Source organism: Salmo salar, chromosome 02, assembly GCF_965601325.2.
Source record: "Salmo salar chromosome 02, fSalSal1, whole genome shotgun sequence".
Taxonomy (NCBI): Eukaryota; Metazoa; Chordata; class Actinopteri; order Salmoniformes; family Salmonidae; genus Salmo; species Salmo salar.
The window spans coordinates 35,206,605-35,222,551 of record NC_138292.1 but is presented as its reverse complement, the minus strand read 5'-3'; the positions used below and the strand labels follow the sequence as shown (position 1 = coordinate 35,222,551).

The window sequence follows — 15,947 nt, the reverse complement described above, 5'->3', positions numbered from 1 at the left end:
TTACATGAACATGACCATACTAATACAACTGCTAACAATTAGGTTGTCTCACAACCCTTTTTTAACATATTGTCCAGGAAGGAATGTGGCTTTATGGGAAAAAACGACCCAGTCTTGCTTGTATGGGTTTGGTTTTGCTTACAATGCCATTGTTTGAAATCACTAAGGTATTTGGAAAGATGATTCCACCTCCTGCACGTACACCAAAGCAAACTTTAACCCCTGGTGGCAGTTGGACCTTCTTAATGCCTACAAGGTGTTCTCCATCACCATCACCATCAGAATGGACAACACTTTCAGTGTTGTGAGATCCACACAACAACAATGGTAACAACAATCGCAGGTGAATATGGTCCATTTTATATTTGAATAAAAGTTAGATTACAACTGTGTCCAGAATGACTTACTACACCAGGAAATGTGTAGAATTGGGTCCTCACTGGATTTAAGAATCCAGAGCACTTATACTCACAGAATTTATTCTGAAGCACAAGATACACTGTTTTCTGGGCTTAATTAACCCTATCAGTCCCGAGACCCCAGAAAAAAATTGGCTTTTAATTTATCTCACTTTCATTTATCTGCATGTCCTGTCACACCCTGATCTGTTTGTTGTCCTTGTCTCCTCCCTCCTCCAGGTGTCACCCATCTTCCTCATTATCCCCAGTCTATTTATACCTGTGTTCTGTTTGTCTGTTGCCAGTTTGTCTTGTCAGGTCAGGTCTTACCAGCATGTTTTCCCGTCTCGCTGCTTTCTCAAGTTCTGTTTCCTGGTTTCCACGGTTCTGACTATTCTGCCTGTCCTGACCCAGAGCCTGCCTGCTGTTTTGTACCTTATTGTCTCTGCACTGGATTAGGGACCTCTGCCTACCTTTGGCCTGTCTTTTGCCTGCCCCTTGTTTGGGTCAATAAACATTTGTGACTCTAGCTGTCTGCATCTGGGTCTATCCTGAGTTCTGATATGTCCAGCCTTTCCATTTAGCCTCACAGTGAAGTGGTTAACCATTTTATATTCAGGACAACCAGGCATAAACAGTTGCATTCATGAGTTGTATTGACAAATGTCAAAAAAAAAAAAAACGTCAGCCAAAGCAAAGAAAACAGATAAAAATGAATTTATATGAATGCTGTAAGTACAGAAAATGTTTTCTTATTGGGAAATAAATATCCAACTAGTCAGCGACAATTGTGTGGAGTTTGGAGTTTGTGACAGCAACTATGTGAGCTTAGTACAGTATTATAGAGACTATGTCCTGGGATTTCCTATGATCTTCTCTGTAGAAGAACCCCTTACCTTCTTGCGACTCTTGTGTAGCTTGTGAGCTTCATAGAGCATGTTTGTGAGAATCTCAGCTTTTCATAGATAGCTTTTAATATTTTGTAGCTCAAACCATTCTGTTTTTGTAAAAAAGACCCGGCCCCGCAGCCTGGTCTCGTAGACTAGACGTAGCATAGTACATATAAATACTGGACACTCAAATTAGTATAATTTGTTACGTTTGGTATGGTACATAAGACAGACTGTTACCTTAGGCAAAAAACAAAAGTAGAGTGGTTGGTCAGGTGGATGGGTTGGTGTATAATGCGAGCATCGAGCAACCCAAAGGTTGCGAGTTTGAATCTCATCATGGACAACTTTTAGTAATTAGCAACTTTTCAACTACTGACTACGTTTTAGCTACTTTGCAACTACTTAGTATGTTAGCTAACCCTTCCTCTAACCTTAACCTAACTCCTAAACTTAACTGTAACCTTATTCTTTTCACTTTCACTTACTTAGTTAGCTGATGCAGCTTGCTAGTTTAGCCTACTCAAACACCAGGCTCAAAACAGAGTGGGATGCTATGTTAGATAGAGGCTATGGCTATCCAACACTGTAACTCTTCCAAGTCAAGGTAAGCTTTTGGTTTTATAAATGTATTGCCACCGGGGCCCGCTGATGCTTGCTGACCGTAAACTCACAGTACTGCATCATTGTAGTGGATTTACTAACGCGTTAGTGTTATATCTAGCCTAGCTGTAGAAGAACGCACGTCTGCACGGTTTCACATTGTACATCACTCTGTCGTTTAATGACATGTGCCACTCATCCTGACAACCCATTCATCCATAAAGCAGCACACTGTCGTAAACCATAACAACGTACAGTATGACGTACAGCACGTCGTACCATACATAACATTTCCCCCCCCTTTCCAAAACCAGGGACTGGTACCATATATAAAATGTCCATAGGGCAAGAACCTAGAGTGATACCTGTAAGAAATAAAACATTAACCTTTAAACAGAAGGACTCTCCAAACTAACCAGTTCAGTCCATTAACCTGGAGGTTGACTAAGACACCTACCGGAGCCTAAGAATGAAAAGAGGTTAAGTAGTCCCCCAGATGAGCAGGGCGAGTTCGTGCCCGCATAGGCCTTTCTTCAACCGCCACCGCTTGTGGCTCTGGCCCTTGGGGAGCCCGTAGAGGCTGGGGCTCGGGTGGTAGTGGTGGGGGAGGTCCATCCGGTGGCGTCTCTGGCCTGCATGTCTGTTCTGTGTGCATTCATATTCCTTGAGGAGCAGAGACTTTCCTGAGGCGGCTGGCGTGCCAGCGTGATCCATTGCTCAACATGAATGTGGCGGGCCCCAGTTGTCGACTGACCTGCAGGGGTTCCGACCAGAATGAGGCCATTTTGTTGCACCGCTGAGGCCGTCGGGCTCGGACCCAGTCAGACACTTGGATGATCGACTTCTTCACCCTGTGTGCCTTGTCAAAACCCTGTTTCATTGCTCTTTGGTGCCTGGTCACTGCCTGCTGTTCTTGGGTGCACCTAGTCGCCGGTTCTGCAACTCTCTGTGTTCTGAGTCTGTCCAGTGGCAGTTCCATCTCACGACCTAGCATGAGGGATGCCGGGGAGGCCTGTGTTGTTGTGTGTTTGCTTGCTCTGTAGTGCATTAGCGTTTGATTCAAAGCGGTTTGGAACGTGCACCCCTAGACCAGGTGCGCTCTGATGCCGTTCTTCAGCGTTTGGTTGAAGCGTTCCACCCCTCCGTTAGCTTGTGGGTTGTAGTAGGCCGTGCGGATGTGTTTGATTCCCTTGATGCTGAGATATGAGGAGAACTCGGCAGAGATTAGCTGGGGCCCACTGTCCGTGGTAAGGGTGAGGGGCAGGCCCCACCTTGTGAACAGGCTGTCTAGGATGTCCACGATGGCCTGTGCTGTGACAGTTCCGACAGGAACCACTTCTGGCCACTTAGAGTGGAGGTCATACACCACCACCAGGAAGCGCTGATGGTGAGGGACTGCGTGACCATGGATCTCGCCACAGATGTCCAGTTGGATGTGCTCCCAGGGGCGGGACGGCCATGCGAGAGGCTGCAGGGGGGGTGGGGCGGACTGTCCTGTTTTCCCACTGAGGAGGCATGCAGCACAATCCCTGACCAGGGCTTCAATGTCGTGGTCGATGCCTGGCCACCACACAAGGTCTCGACATCGCTGTTTGACCTTCACTATGCCCAAGTGCCCCTCGTGCGCCATGGATAGAACACGCGCACGCAGACCACTTGGGACCACAGTGCAAAACCCTCGAGAGACACAGACTTCTTCCCAGCAAGACAGTTCGTGCTTCACCCTGGCGAAAGTCGCCAGCTCTTCCGGCACGTGTGCTGGCCATCCAGTGCGTATGTAGGTGCGCAGGGTAGACAGTGTGGGATCCTGTTCCGATGCTTGCTTCAGCTCCTCCAGTGAGACGACTGACTGAAGAGGAGCGTAAAGCATTTGTACGAGCTCTGTTTCGTTGTCGTCTGGCAAGACGGTCGGAGTAGGAGCGTCAAAGGAGCGTGAGAGGAGGTCTGCCACCACGTTATCCCTCCCTGGAGTGAACTTCAGCTGATAGTCGTACTGTCTGAGGCGGTCGGCCCGTCTGTGCAGCCGAAGTGGCTTGTGGCCAGTTCCTGATGCCGACAGTAGCGTTGTGAGGGACTGGTGGTCGGTTCGGAGCGTGAACAAACGGCCATAGAGGTAGAGGTGCCACCTTTCGCACGCCCAGACACAGGCCAGTGCTTCTCGTTCGCCCACAGAGTACCGTTGTTCTGTGGGGCTCAGGGCCCTTGAGGCGAAGGCGACGGGCCTCTCAATGCCATTCTGCAGCTGTGAGAGGGCAGCTCCTAGTGCTCCAGCTGAGGCGTCACATGTGACAATGGTGGGGCAGACGGGGTCAAAGTGAGCCAAGACTGGGGCTGTGGTGAGCTGGCTCTTCAGTGAGCAGACCGCGTCTGAGCAGGCTGCCGTCCAGGCCCATGGCTCATCCTTCTTGAGGAGCTGGTGAAGGGGCGCTGTGGTCTGGGAGTAGTGGGGCAGAAACCGGAGGTAGTAGGCTGTCATGGCCAAGAATGATGCCACCTGAGAGGCTGAGGTCGGTTCCGGGATCCTGTGGACGGCTTCAATATTCGACATGAGTGGGGCAATGCCTTTGGCCGACAGGTGGAACCCCACAAACTCGACGGCTGGAGCTGCAAAGGTGCACTTTCCACCGTTAAGGGTCAGGTTGTTCTGCAGTAGAGCGCTGAATACTCTGTGGAGTCGATAATCATGGATGTGGAGGTCAGGACCGTGGACCACGATGTCATCCAGATAGACCGCCACCCCAGGTATTCCAGCGAGGATGGTGCTCATCACCTTCTGGAAGCAGCTGGGGGCGGAGTTAAGTCCAAAAGGCATGCGTGTATATCTGAACACGCCAGCATGTGTGACAAAGGTAGTGAGATCTCTGCTAGCTGCATGGAGGGGTACCTGAAGATAACCCTGACGAAGGTCAAGCTTCGTGAAGATCTTGGAGCCATGGAATTGTGCGGTCAGCTCCTCAGCTGTAGGCAACGGGTACTTATCCGGGACAACGGCCTTGTTCACAGCACGAAGATCCACGCAGGTCCGGATTCCACCTGACGTTTTGGTTGCAATGACTAAGTTTGAAATCCAGGGGGCAGCGTTGACTGGCTCAATGATGCCTGCATCCAACTGTGCCTGGAGATCTTTTGTGACGTCATCATGCAGTGCAAAGGGAATGCGCCGCAGGGGCTGCATGACTGGGGTCACTTCCGGATTCACTAGGGGCCTGTGAGTAAAGGCTGTGAGGCAGCCCAGTCCATCAAAAAGAGTTGGCCAGTTCTGTTGCCATGTGCAGGTAACCTGGTGGATAGCTGACCCACTGTCATCTCTCAGCGTGAATCCCAAGCCTGTGAAGAGGTCGAGGCCCAAGAGGTTGGCACCCCGCTTTGCAACATGAAATGTGAATGATGGCAGATGCTTGGTGCCGTAGTGTACTGGGACCTGGAGGGTGCCTACAATGTCTATCTTGGATCTACCGTACCCACACAGGGCAGTGGAGGGCTGTTGGAGTGGTAGGTGACTGAAAAACTTGTAGTAAGTGGCAAGGTTGAGCAACGACACTGCAGCGCCAGTATCCAGCAGCAAAGGCAAACCCACCTCACCCAGCTGCACAGTGCATGTCCTGAATGACACATGGTTGGTGGAGACAGTTCGAATTTCTGTGCGTTCATGTTGAGAGTGAGATGAAACTAAGGGCCTGTGCTGGGTGGAGCTAGTAGCTGGGGCAGAACGACACACTTTTGCAAAGTGATTGTATTTTGAACAGTTCTTGCATATTTTCCCACGGGCTGGGCAGTTTGAAGCCCTTGAATTGTGAGAGCTAGCCCCGCAGTTGCCACAGCTACTTCTGTTCGTTTGTCTGTGTGCCTGCTGCACGGGCATGCCGGTGTCTGTGTCCATGCAGCTATCAACGTGGGAGGCCATGCACAGCGCGTGATCGTTGTAGTGCGCCTGCTCGGGCTGAAGCTGCTGTGTGAGAATGGCTGGGGGCCGAGTGTATGCTGCAGGTCTGTCTGTTAGCATAGTAGAGCATTCCAACGCCGCTTCAACCTGGAGTGCTATTTTAATAGCTCCATCTAGTTGTAAATGATCCGATTCCAAAATCAGTTTCTCCCTTGTCTTTTCACATAACGTCCCCTCTATCAACTGATCCCTGATGATCTCGTCCTGAAGTGTCCCATAGTTACAAGAGCTAGCCAAATCCCTCAGATTAGCCACGTAGCTTTGAATGGACTCACCCGGCCGTTGGTGTCTCTTCCATAGCCGGTAGCGTCGGAGGAGCACTCGCTCTTTCCCGGCGAAGTGGTTCAGTAGGAGGCTGACTGCAGCAGTGAATGTAGGAGCCGATCCAAGCGCTCTGAAAATCCTTTGTCCCTCTGTACCGAGGCAGTGACGGAGCAGTGCTGTCCTCCGCTTGTCGGAGATTGTAGAAAAGTCCATAGCTTCGATATAAGTGTTAAAGCTATCAAGCCAGTTATTCCACGGGACTGGAGGTTCGCCAGGCACGGCGAGGAATGGTGCCGGCGGTGGTAAACTGAATTCAGCCATCTTCGTCGCCAATGTTATATCTAGCCTAGCTGTAGAAGAACGCACGTCTGCACGGTTTCACATTGTACATCACTCTGTCGTTTAATGACATGTGCCACTCATCCTGACAACCCATTCATCCATAAGGCAGCACACTGTCGTAAACCATAACAACGTACAGTATGACGTACAGCACGTCGTACCATACATAACAGTTAGTTCTATTAGCTATGTTGACTATGACATTAGCTAATATGGTGACAACGATGTAGGCTGTAGCGGTAAGCGGTTACGATATGGCTTGGATTTTTTTTTGCCTGGTCACAGACAGCTGATGTGTTGTGCACTAAAGTCCACAAGCGAATGGAAAAGGTGAGAAGAGGAGAGAGCGTAGATGCGATAAGGAATTATAAAACGAGCAAAGTGATCATGCTGTTTGTATGTGGCTGCTATGAAAGTGAACTGTCGAGCTCCCGAGGGGTGCAGCAGTCCAAGGCACTGCATCGCAGTGCTAGAAGCGTCACTACAGACCCTGGTTCGATCCCAGGCTGTATCACAACCAGCCATGATCGGGAGTCACACAATTGGCCCAGTGTCGTCTGGGTTAGGGGAGGGTTTGGCTCATCGAGCTCTAGAAACTCCTTGTGGTGGGCCGGGCTCCTGCAGGCTGACCTCTGTCTTCAGGTGCGGCTGGCGACCAGGTTAAGTGGGAGGGTGTTATGAAGTGCGGTTTTGGTGGGTCATGTTTTGGAGGATGCATGACTCGACCTTCACCTCCCGAGCCCGTTGGGGAGATGAAGTGATGAGACAAGATCGAAATTGGGGAGGAAAAGGGGTAAAATACAACATCAAAAAAGATATACAGTACCAGTCAAAAGTTTGGACACACTTACTCATTCAAAGGTTTTTCTTTATTTGTATTTTCTACATTGTAGAATAATAGTGAAGACATCACAACTATGAAATAACACATATGGAATCATGTAGTAACCAAAAGAAAGTGTTAAACAAATATTAAATATATATAAATATATTTATATTTGGTTCTTGAAAGTAGCCACCCTTTGCCTTGTTGACAGCTTTGCATACTCTTGGCATTTTCTCAACCAGCTTCATGAGGAATGCTTTTCCAACAGTCTTGAAGGAGTTCCCACATGCTTTTCCTTCACTCTGCGGTCCAACTCATCCCAAATCATCTCAATTGGGTTGAGGTCAGGTGATTGTGGAGTCCAGGTCATCTGATCGCAGCACCATCACTCGCCTTCTTGGTCAAATAGCCCTTACACAGCCTGGTGGTGTGTTTTGGGTCATTGTCCTGTTGAAAAACAAATGATAGTCCCACTGATGGGATTGCGTATCGCTGCAGAATGCTGTGGTAGCCATGCTGGTTAAGTGTGCCTTGAATTCTAAATAAATCACAGACAGTGTCACCAGCAAAGCACCCCCATACCACCTCCTCCATGCTTCACAGTGGGAACCGCACATGCGGAGATCATCGGTTCACCTACTCTGCGTCTCACAAAGACACGGTGTTTGGAACCAAAAATCTAAAATGTGCACTCATCAGACCAAAGGACAGATTTCCACCGGTCTAATGTCCATTGCTCGTATTTCTTGGCCCAAGCAAGTCCCTTCTTCTTATTGGTGTCCTTTAGTAGTGGTTTCTTTGCAGCAATTCGACCATGAAGGCCTGATACACGCAGTCTCCTCTGAACAGTTGATGTTAAAATGTGTCTGTTACTTGAACTCTGTGAAGCGTTTCATTGGGCTGCAATTTCTGAGGCTGGTAACTCTAATGAACTTATCCTCTGCAGCAGAGGTAACTCTGGGTCTTGCTTTCCTGTGGCGGTCCTCATGAGAGACAGTTTCATCATAGTGCTTGATGCTTTTTGTGACTGCACTTGAAGAAACATTCAAAGTTCTTGAAATTTTCCACATTGACTGACCTTCATGTCTTAAAGTAATGATGGACTGTCATTTCTCTTTGCTTATTTGAGCTGTTCTTGGCATAATATGGACTTGGTATTTTACCAAATAGGGCTATCTTCTTTATACCAACCCTACCTTGTCACAACACAAATGCATTAAGAAGGAAAGAAATTCCACAAATTAACTTTTAAGAAGGCACATCTGTTAATTGAAATGCATTCCAGGTGACTACTTCATGAAGCTGGTTGAGAGAATGCCAAGAGTGTGCAAAGCTGCCATCAAGGCAAAGGTTGGCTACTTTGATTTGTTTACACTTTTTTGGTTACTACACGATTACATATGTGTTATTTCATAGTTTTGATTTCTTCTCTATTATTATACAATATAGAAAATAGTAAAAATAAAGAAAACCCCTGGAATGAGTAGATGTGTCCAAACTTTTGACCGCCGATTCTTTTAAAAACATCTCTTAAACTGAAGCAAACGGAACGGGGATAAACATATCTGAATTTGGTAGGCAAGCGTGTGCAAGGCGGTATTGAATGTGTCACTGTCTGTCACCTTGATTACTCACATTTTTCTCTGGACCTGTGCACAAACTTTCATTCATAGGCTAGGTTGCAGCAACATCATGATGGGTATATGGGAAAATGTTGTATCATGTAGTCGCCTAAACCTATCAATGTTACATTGAGCTGGGTGACTAGAATATGAATGACAGTCATCCAATATGCTGTAACAGAAATACGGCCATGCTCATAAAAAAATACACGTCCTCCCTCATCTTAAACGGCACCGACTTCCACTGAGACATACAATATGTTGCCTGGTTCCTGTACATGCCCTTGAGATTCCATGTGTAGCAGTGTTAACAGCTACTCTGTAACACGTAACATACATGTAACATGTGAGGATGTGTCCTGTTATTCCCTTCCATAGCAATCTATATCCTGATTATTCAATTATACTGTCGTCTGTATAGCTCCATAAATTGGAATAATGTTTCAGTTATTTATCTCAAAGATTATGTCACCAGGTGGAAAGAAAAAAAGTCACGGGCTCAAGGTCTGCCTTAAGCATGCAGAGAGAAGCAGAGGCAGAGAACAAAAAGGACAGCTCTCAACATGTATTTTTATAAGGCATGGTTTTCAATCGTCACTGTTTTAGTAATCAAGTTTCAACACATAATCAATTTGTTTTCACAATTTGTTAGAACGCTTCACTTCTGTGTACTATTTTCTCTTTAATTGTAAGGCCAACGTTGCGGATCTGAAGGTATCCGCCCCAGCTTGTCCAGAGCTAAAGATCCATATCACATTCTGCGCATGTGTTTCTTTACCTCTACTTTACTCACACATTTTTGTGGTCACTCTCCCTTCACATTTCTCACTGTCAATTGTGAATGATAATTCTTAAAGTTTTAACAGTGAATCTGTCAGCAGCTGGTTTGGCTGAAATAGCCAAATCCACAAATTTTAAGGGGTGTCCACATACTTTTGTATAAATAGTGTACATGTAAGCCCTTCATATATAGGCTATGTGCAGCACTTCGTTTAATCTGAAAAAAGTAATCTTCTGCTCAACAGATGGCTAAATCGGTCCTCTAATACAGGGCTAGTAAAGGCCTAGTGAACTACTTTTGTAGCACCCTCAGCATCCCTACTTCCTGTGGCTATGACACTACCTCCCCCAGTAAAACTAATCCTGTGCTAATAAGGCTATAGGCTACTCATGGCGATGGCTGATAGGCTATTGCCATGAAGAGCACATCTCAAGATGATCTACTTCAAATTGGGATTTGTTGAGAATAACTCATTTCTACAGACAGATCAAGTCAAAGTTTATTTGTCTCGTGCACCGAATACAACAGGTGTAGACCTTACAGTGAAATGCTTACTTACAAGCTCTAACCAACAGTGAAGTTTTTAAGTAAAAAAAATAGGTATTAGGCAAACAATATAAGTAAAGAAAACTGTAAAATGACAGTGAAAAATAACAGTAGCGAGGCTATATACAGGTGGTACCGTTGCAGAGTCAATGTGCAGGGGCACCGGTTAGTCGGGCGAATTGAGGTAATATGTACATGAATGTATAGTTAAAGTGACTATGCATAGACAAGGGATACAAGGTATATGTTATGGTGTGGGGTGCATTTTCCTGGCATGGTTTAGGTCCACTTGTAGAATCTATGCCATGGCGCATTGAAGCTGTTCTGGCAGCTCATGGTGGCCCAACACCCTTTTAAACACTTTATGTTGGTGTTTCCTTAAGATACCTGTAAATGCTTTTTATAAAACTTAATCCAGTTATTTTTTTAAATAAACTATTGATCCTGTGGCAAAATTATGCTTTCTGGTGTATTTTGAACATTGAGAGCAGGCACCTGTGGTTGTATAAAAAAGAAATAATAATAATAATAATAATAATAATAATAATGATAATAATAATACAGCTTGGGCCCAGCCCCACTCACACAATTGACCAGTCACATTTATTTATTATACAGTTTATTTTCTTATTTTTATTCATCAGTTACCCAATCAAGGCAGTGTCCCTCAGTTACCCACATGGGCCCCCTACCTCCTCTCCCCATCTGCTAAGCAGCAGCAGGCGGTCTACACTCATGGAGAGTCTTCCTGTGGTTGGTGATTGCAGTGAAAAAATGTATAATATATACAGGTTATATTTTCCTTAATAAAAATAAAATGCTATCGGTAAGTCCCTGAATTAATCCGTCCCTGTTTGTCAATCACAGAGAGGCATATAAACCATGTGATTCTATGTTTAGCAGAGATCTTCTTTGTATAAAGTGGTCTGAGGCAGGAGTTAGATTATGAGTGTTTTCAAGTGCAGCGTTAATAATGATGGTTTGGGGAAACAGCTTGGATATTTAACGATGCTCATCCAAAAGATTCTAACCATGAACTTTAAGCCTTAAGATGTTTTTGGGAAACCGTGCCCTGATCATTAGTTAAAGGGTCTGTATATCTCCATAAATTGGAATCATGTTTTAATTATTTATCTCAATTATTGGTCATGATTACCAAATGATTACTCAATGAATAATAAAAACTATTTCCAGCAGTCAAATGACCAAATCAACCTCGTTTGGCCTTATGGGAGGAATGTTATTAATATTTTTTATAATTTCATAAATAATACTTTTTTTAATGATAAATGCTGTGTTTCTATGTCAAACAGATATTTTTTTTTGTATTTCAGTCTTCTGTGAAGTGTAATATTGGAATGTAAACTCAACATTTTATACATTTCAACTCTATATCTGACATTGTACAGGTGTTTTCTTTCTTAAACCCATAACCATGTGTGTGAGGTGTATACTTTTGTTTCAAAGTACCTTTGTGACTACCAGGAAACACTCTACGTGACCCTGATTTAGCCCATTGCAGTAAAAGTTAAAACCACGTTTGGTACGTTTTACATGTAGAAAACAGCAAATATGACAAGTTCATTGACTTGGTGACTGGTGTATAAATACCTCTGTCCAATCCAGTTGGGCTAATCTTTACCTACATCAACATCAGCGGTGAAGGTAAGAGGATTTTACATTATTAATACGTCACCTTTTGAATTGTTCTAAATGTTCTAGCTGAGACATCATCACTGAAGTCTCTTTTTCCACTATTCTGTTTTTGCCTTTATGTTATTTTGCATGTATATACTGCCAATGTGATATTCTGACTTATTTTTCATTATATTAATAAAGAAATCCTCACCACAACCATAGTGATAATGCATCCTTTGCTGCCAAATACTATACGTGTAATAATTTATTTTTGTGATTTTTTTTCACACAGTAAACATTGCACATTCTCCTGTTTTTCTGAATCAGAAAAGCCCATTTGTACATAACACCTTTATGAAATCTTATGACACAACGCTGTTTTACTTATTACAACCTTGTGTTGTTTTGATGGAATTGAGTGCTGCGTCTGTATACTGTGGCTGCACTCTTCCTACCATAAACTCTCTACTGACTTTCTCTGCCTCCCCTCCAGGATGATGAGACAGGCCATGTTCTTCCTCTTGCTGGCTCTTCTAGGAACGCCTACTGGTGCCATTGTTCCAAGTAAACACTTCCTCTTGTTGTTATCCATATGATGCCCCTCATATTGACAGGAAAAGGCCTATAGTTAAACAGTAAAAGTGGTATCAGTTCTCTTGTCTTGTTTAATTTATGACACACAGGTAACATAAACAATCCGTATCACACACAAATAACAAACAATTATACCCTCCTGCAGAAAACCTTGCTTTGCATGGAAAAGCTACCCAGTCAAGCCTTATTGAGAATCCGTGGGCAGCTTTTGGTCATGCCTATAATGACATTGATGGGAATCACAATGCAAATTTTGACTTACTGCCACTGACTCTGAGACTAACCCCTGGTGGAGAGTGGACCTGCTTGATACCTACATAGTCACCTCCATCACCGTCACCAACAGAGGGGATGCTGTTCCTGAGAGGATCAACGGGGATGGAGATCCGCATTGGTAATTCTGTAGACGATTGCATTCCAAATCCTCTGTGAGACAAGATGTAAAAACAAAAAGATGTACAATGTGTTGCTACTATTTATATACTTGTAAAGTTAAATTAGTGAGAACAGTATACATTCTGTGCATAAAAAAACCCATGCAGGCCGGACAGAGAATCAAGCAATGCTAGTGAAAAGCTTAACCCCACTCACAGGTTACCACCAGACCAGTTGTAGATATCAGCATATGTACGTTGTTAATTTAGTTAAAAAAAAGTTAAATAGCATGTGATGCAGTATCTTGACAGAGGTCAGTAAAAACCCATTTCTGTCTCCAGTGCTGACACAATTGCCTCTCTTCAAGCCGACAGTACTACTAACTTGGCCTTTGACCCAGGCTTCATAGGACGTTATGTGACTGTGGTTCTACCAGGAGAGAAAAGACTTCTGACACTCTGTGAAGTGGAGGTTTATGGCTACCTTGCCCCAACCGGTCAGAACTTATATTCATATATTTCATATATACTGTGCCTTCGGAAAGTATTCAGACCCCTTTACTTTTTCCACATTTTGTTAGGTTACAGCCTTATTCTAAAATTGATTAAATAGTTTTCCCCCCTCATCGATCTACTACACACTATACCCCATAATGACAAAGCAAAATCAGGTTTTTAGAAATGTATTTATTATAAATAAAAAACAGATATCACATTTAGATAAGTATTCAGACCCTTTACTCAGTACTTTGTTGGAGCACCTTTGGCAGCAATTACAGCCTTGAGTCTTCATGGGTATGACTTGCCTAGTTAAATAAAGGTTAAATGTAATCACATTTAAATAAAAAATGTAATCACACAACAAGCTTGGCACACTTGTATTTGGGTAGTTTCTCCCATTCTTCTCGAGTCTCATGGCAAAGGGTCCGAATACTTATGTAAATAAGTTATTTCTGTTTTTTATTACATTTGCAAACATTTCTAAAAACCTGTTTTTGCTTTGTCATTACTTGTTTATATATTTTTTTATTTAACTTTTAACTAGGCAAATCAGTTAAGAACAAATTCGTATTTTACCATGACGGACTACACCGGCCAAAGCCGGACGACACTGGGCCAGTTGTGCGCCGTCCTATGGAACTCCCAATCACAGCAGGGTTGTGATACATCCTGGATTTGACCCAGAGTGTCTGTAGTGATGCCTCAAGCACTGAGATGCAATGCCTTAGACCGCTGCGCCACTCAGGAACCCCAAGTTGGGTAATGTGTGGAGCTATAACCATATTACTTCATTTATCCTGCCTAATTTACTTAATGGGTATCTTAAATGGGCAATCTGCAATTGGTACATACATTTTTAAATTAACAATTTATAACCATTGATTCTTGAAGTATATCACTCATAAATACCTCATGAGCTTTTAGTTCAACTGTCATCAGAACCCAAAATATAAACTTGTTTTGCTCCAATGTTTGTAAACAATGTAGATGTAAACAAACACTGTAAGGTCTCAAAACATTTTTAAAACTATCATTTTGATATCATGGTTTGTCACGATTGTCGTAAGGAGTGGACCAAAACGCAGCGGGAAAATGTATAGTCATCTTCTTTTTTTATTTGAAGAAGTAAAACAAAATAAACACGTATACAAAACAAACGACTCCAAACAGTCCCGTCAGGTGCAACAAACACTAAACCAGAAAATAACTACCCACAAACCCCCATAGAACAAACACCCCTATAAATAGGACCTTCAATCAGAGGCAACGAGAAGCAGCTGCCTCCAATTGAAGGTCAACCCAGTAAACACTACATAGAAATAGACCAACTAGAAATAACATAGAAATACACTAACATAGAACATAACCCAAACAACCCCGAAACACCCTAAACAAACACCCCCTGCCACGCCCTGACCAAACTACAATAACAAACAGCCCCTTTACTGGTCAGGACGTGACATGGTTAGTCAGTCCTTGCATCCATAGCTCTGCCTACGAATTTGAAAGAAGTTAAATTAATCCTGCCTCATCCCTCAGTTTTTTACCAAAACAGTGTCGGGGTGTCTGCTTCGTTATTTAGCCCCTATCTCTGGGAATTTAAAGCACCCATCTGCAGTTCAAACAATATCCATTTAGAATTGAGCAGAAATTGCTATCAGAAGTTGCTATAGTAGTTTGTTTCTGTTTTATCCTGCAGGTGTGCTGTGATCTCCTCTATCCCAGGTGGCAATTCAAGCACCTTCCAGTGTAACGGCATGGAGGGTTGATATGTCAATATGGTCATTCCAGGGAGGAAGGAGTATCTGACCTTGTGTGAGGTGGAGGTGTACGGATCACCCCGTAGGGGACATTTAACTAAAATCAGATCATTAAGTATTAACAGCACCCTGCAATGTTTTTAATATTGTCAACAAAACAATTCATATTTGTGTTAATTATCAAAAATGTGTATTTACTTTAAGTATACAAAAACTAATATGGTACAGATTTCGGTAATTTCTTCTTGAACACTGTTTTGGGACATTTTGGTATAAATTGTCAACATTTTTTAAAGAGTAACTTTATTATGTATCCTAACTATTGGTCAGATTGTAATCATTCATACTTAGAAATACATATAATGCTGTAACACTATTGCTATTATGTTAAAATGAATTAAAGGTGAAATCTTGGATCTGGAATGTTTCCATTATGTATTTGGTTGTTTGTGTTTGTAGTCTGTAAATAGGTCCATTTTGGCCTCTGTACAATAATCCACTCTTTGCCACATCCTGTTCCTCTAAAGTTGTAACCCTATCTTCTACTTCTACTAATCATTAGGGCCCGAACTTATTGTCTACAAGCCGCTGATGTGGACCTTTGGAACATCTACATTTTAAAAAGTCTAATAAAATCCATGTAATATAGCCTACACCTTCACAATAAATCCATGATTTATTTTAGACAGGTCTAAAGAAACATGATATGAAGAAAATGTAGTCTATTTCAGAAGAACAGAATAGCATACTCTGAGTTGTCCTTATGTTAGGTCCTGATTTGGCTATGCCATATGGCTGTGGACTACACTAGTTTATTCCGCAGACAAGATTTGCTTAGAATTAAGTGGCATTATTTTACATGATT

General features: G+C 43.5%; 1 protein-coding gene and 1 pseudogene across 1 annotated transcript in view; both read left to right on the top strand.

The window, feature by feature from the left end:
* The window catches only part of LOC106581124 (fucolectin-6), a 78,161-nt gene that overhangs the window by 17,792 nt on the left and 44,422 nt on the right, over positions 1-15,947 (top strand). The gene's annotated exons all lie outside the window — the stretch shown is intronic.
* LOC123737021 (fucolectin-like) lies at positions 5,752-15,091 on the top strand (annotated as a pseudogene).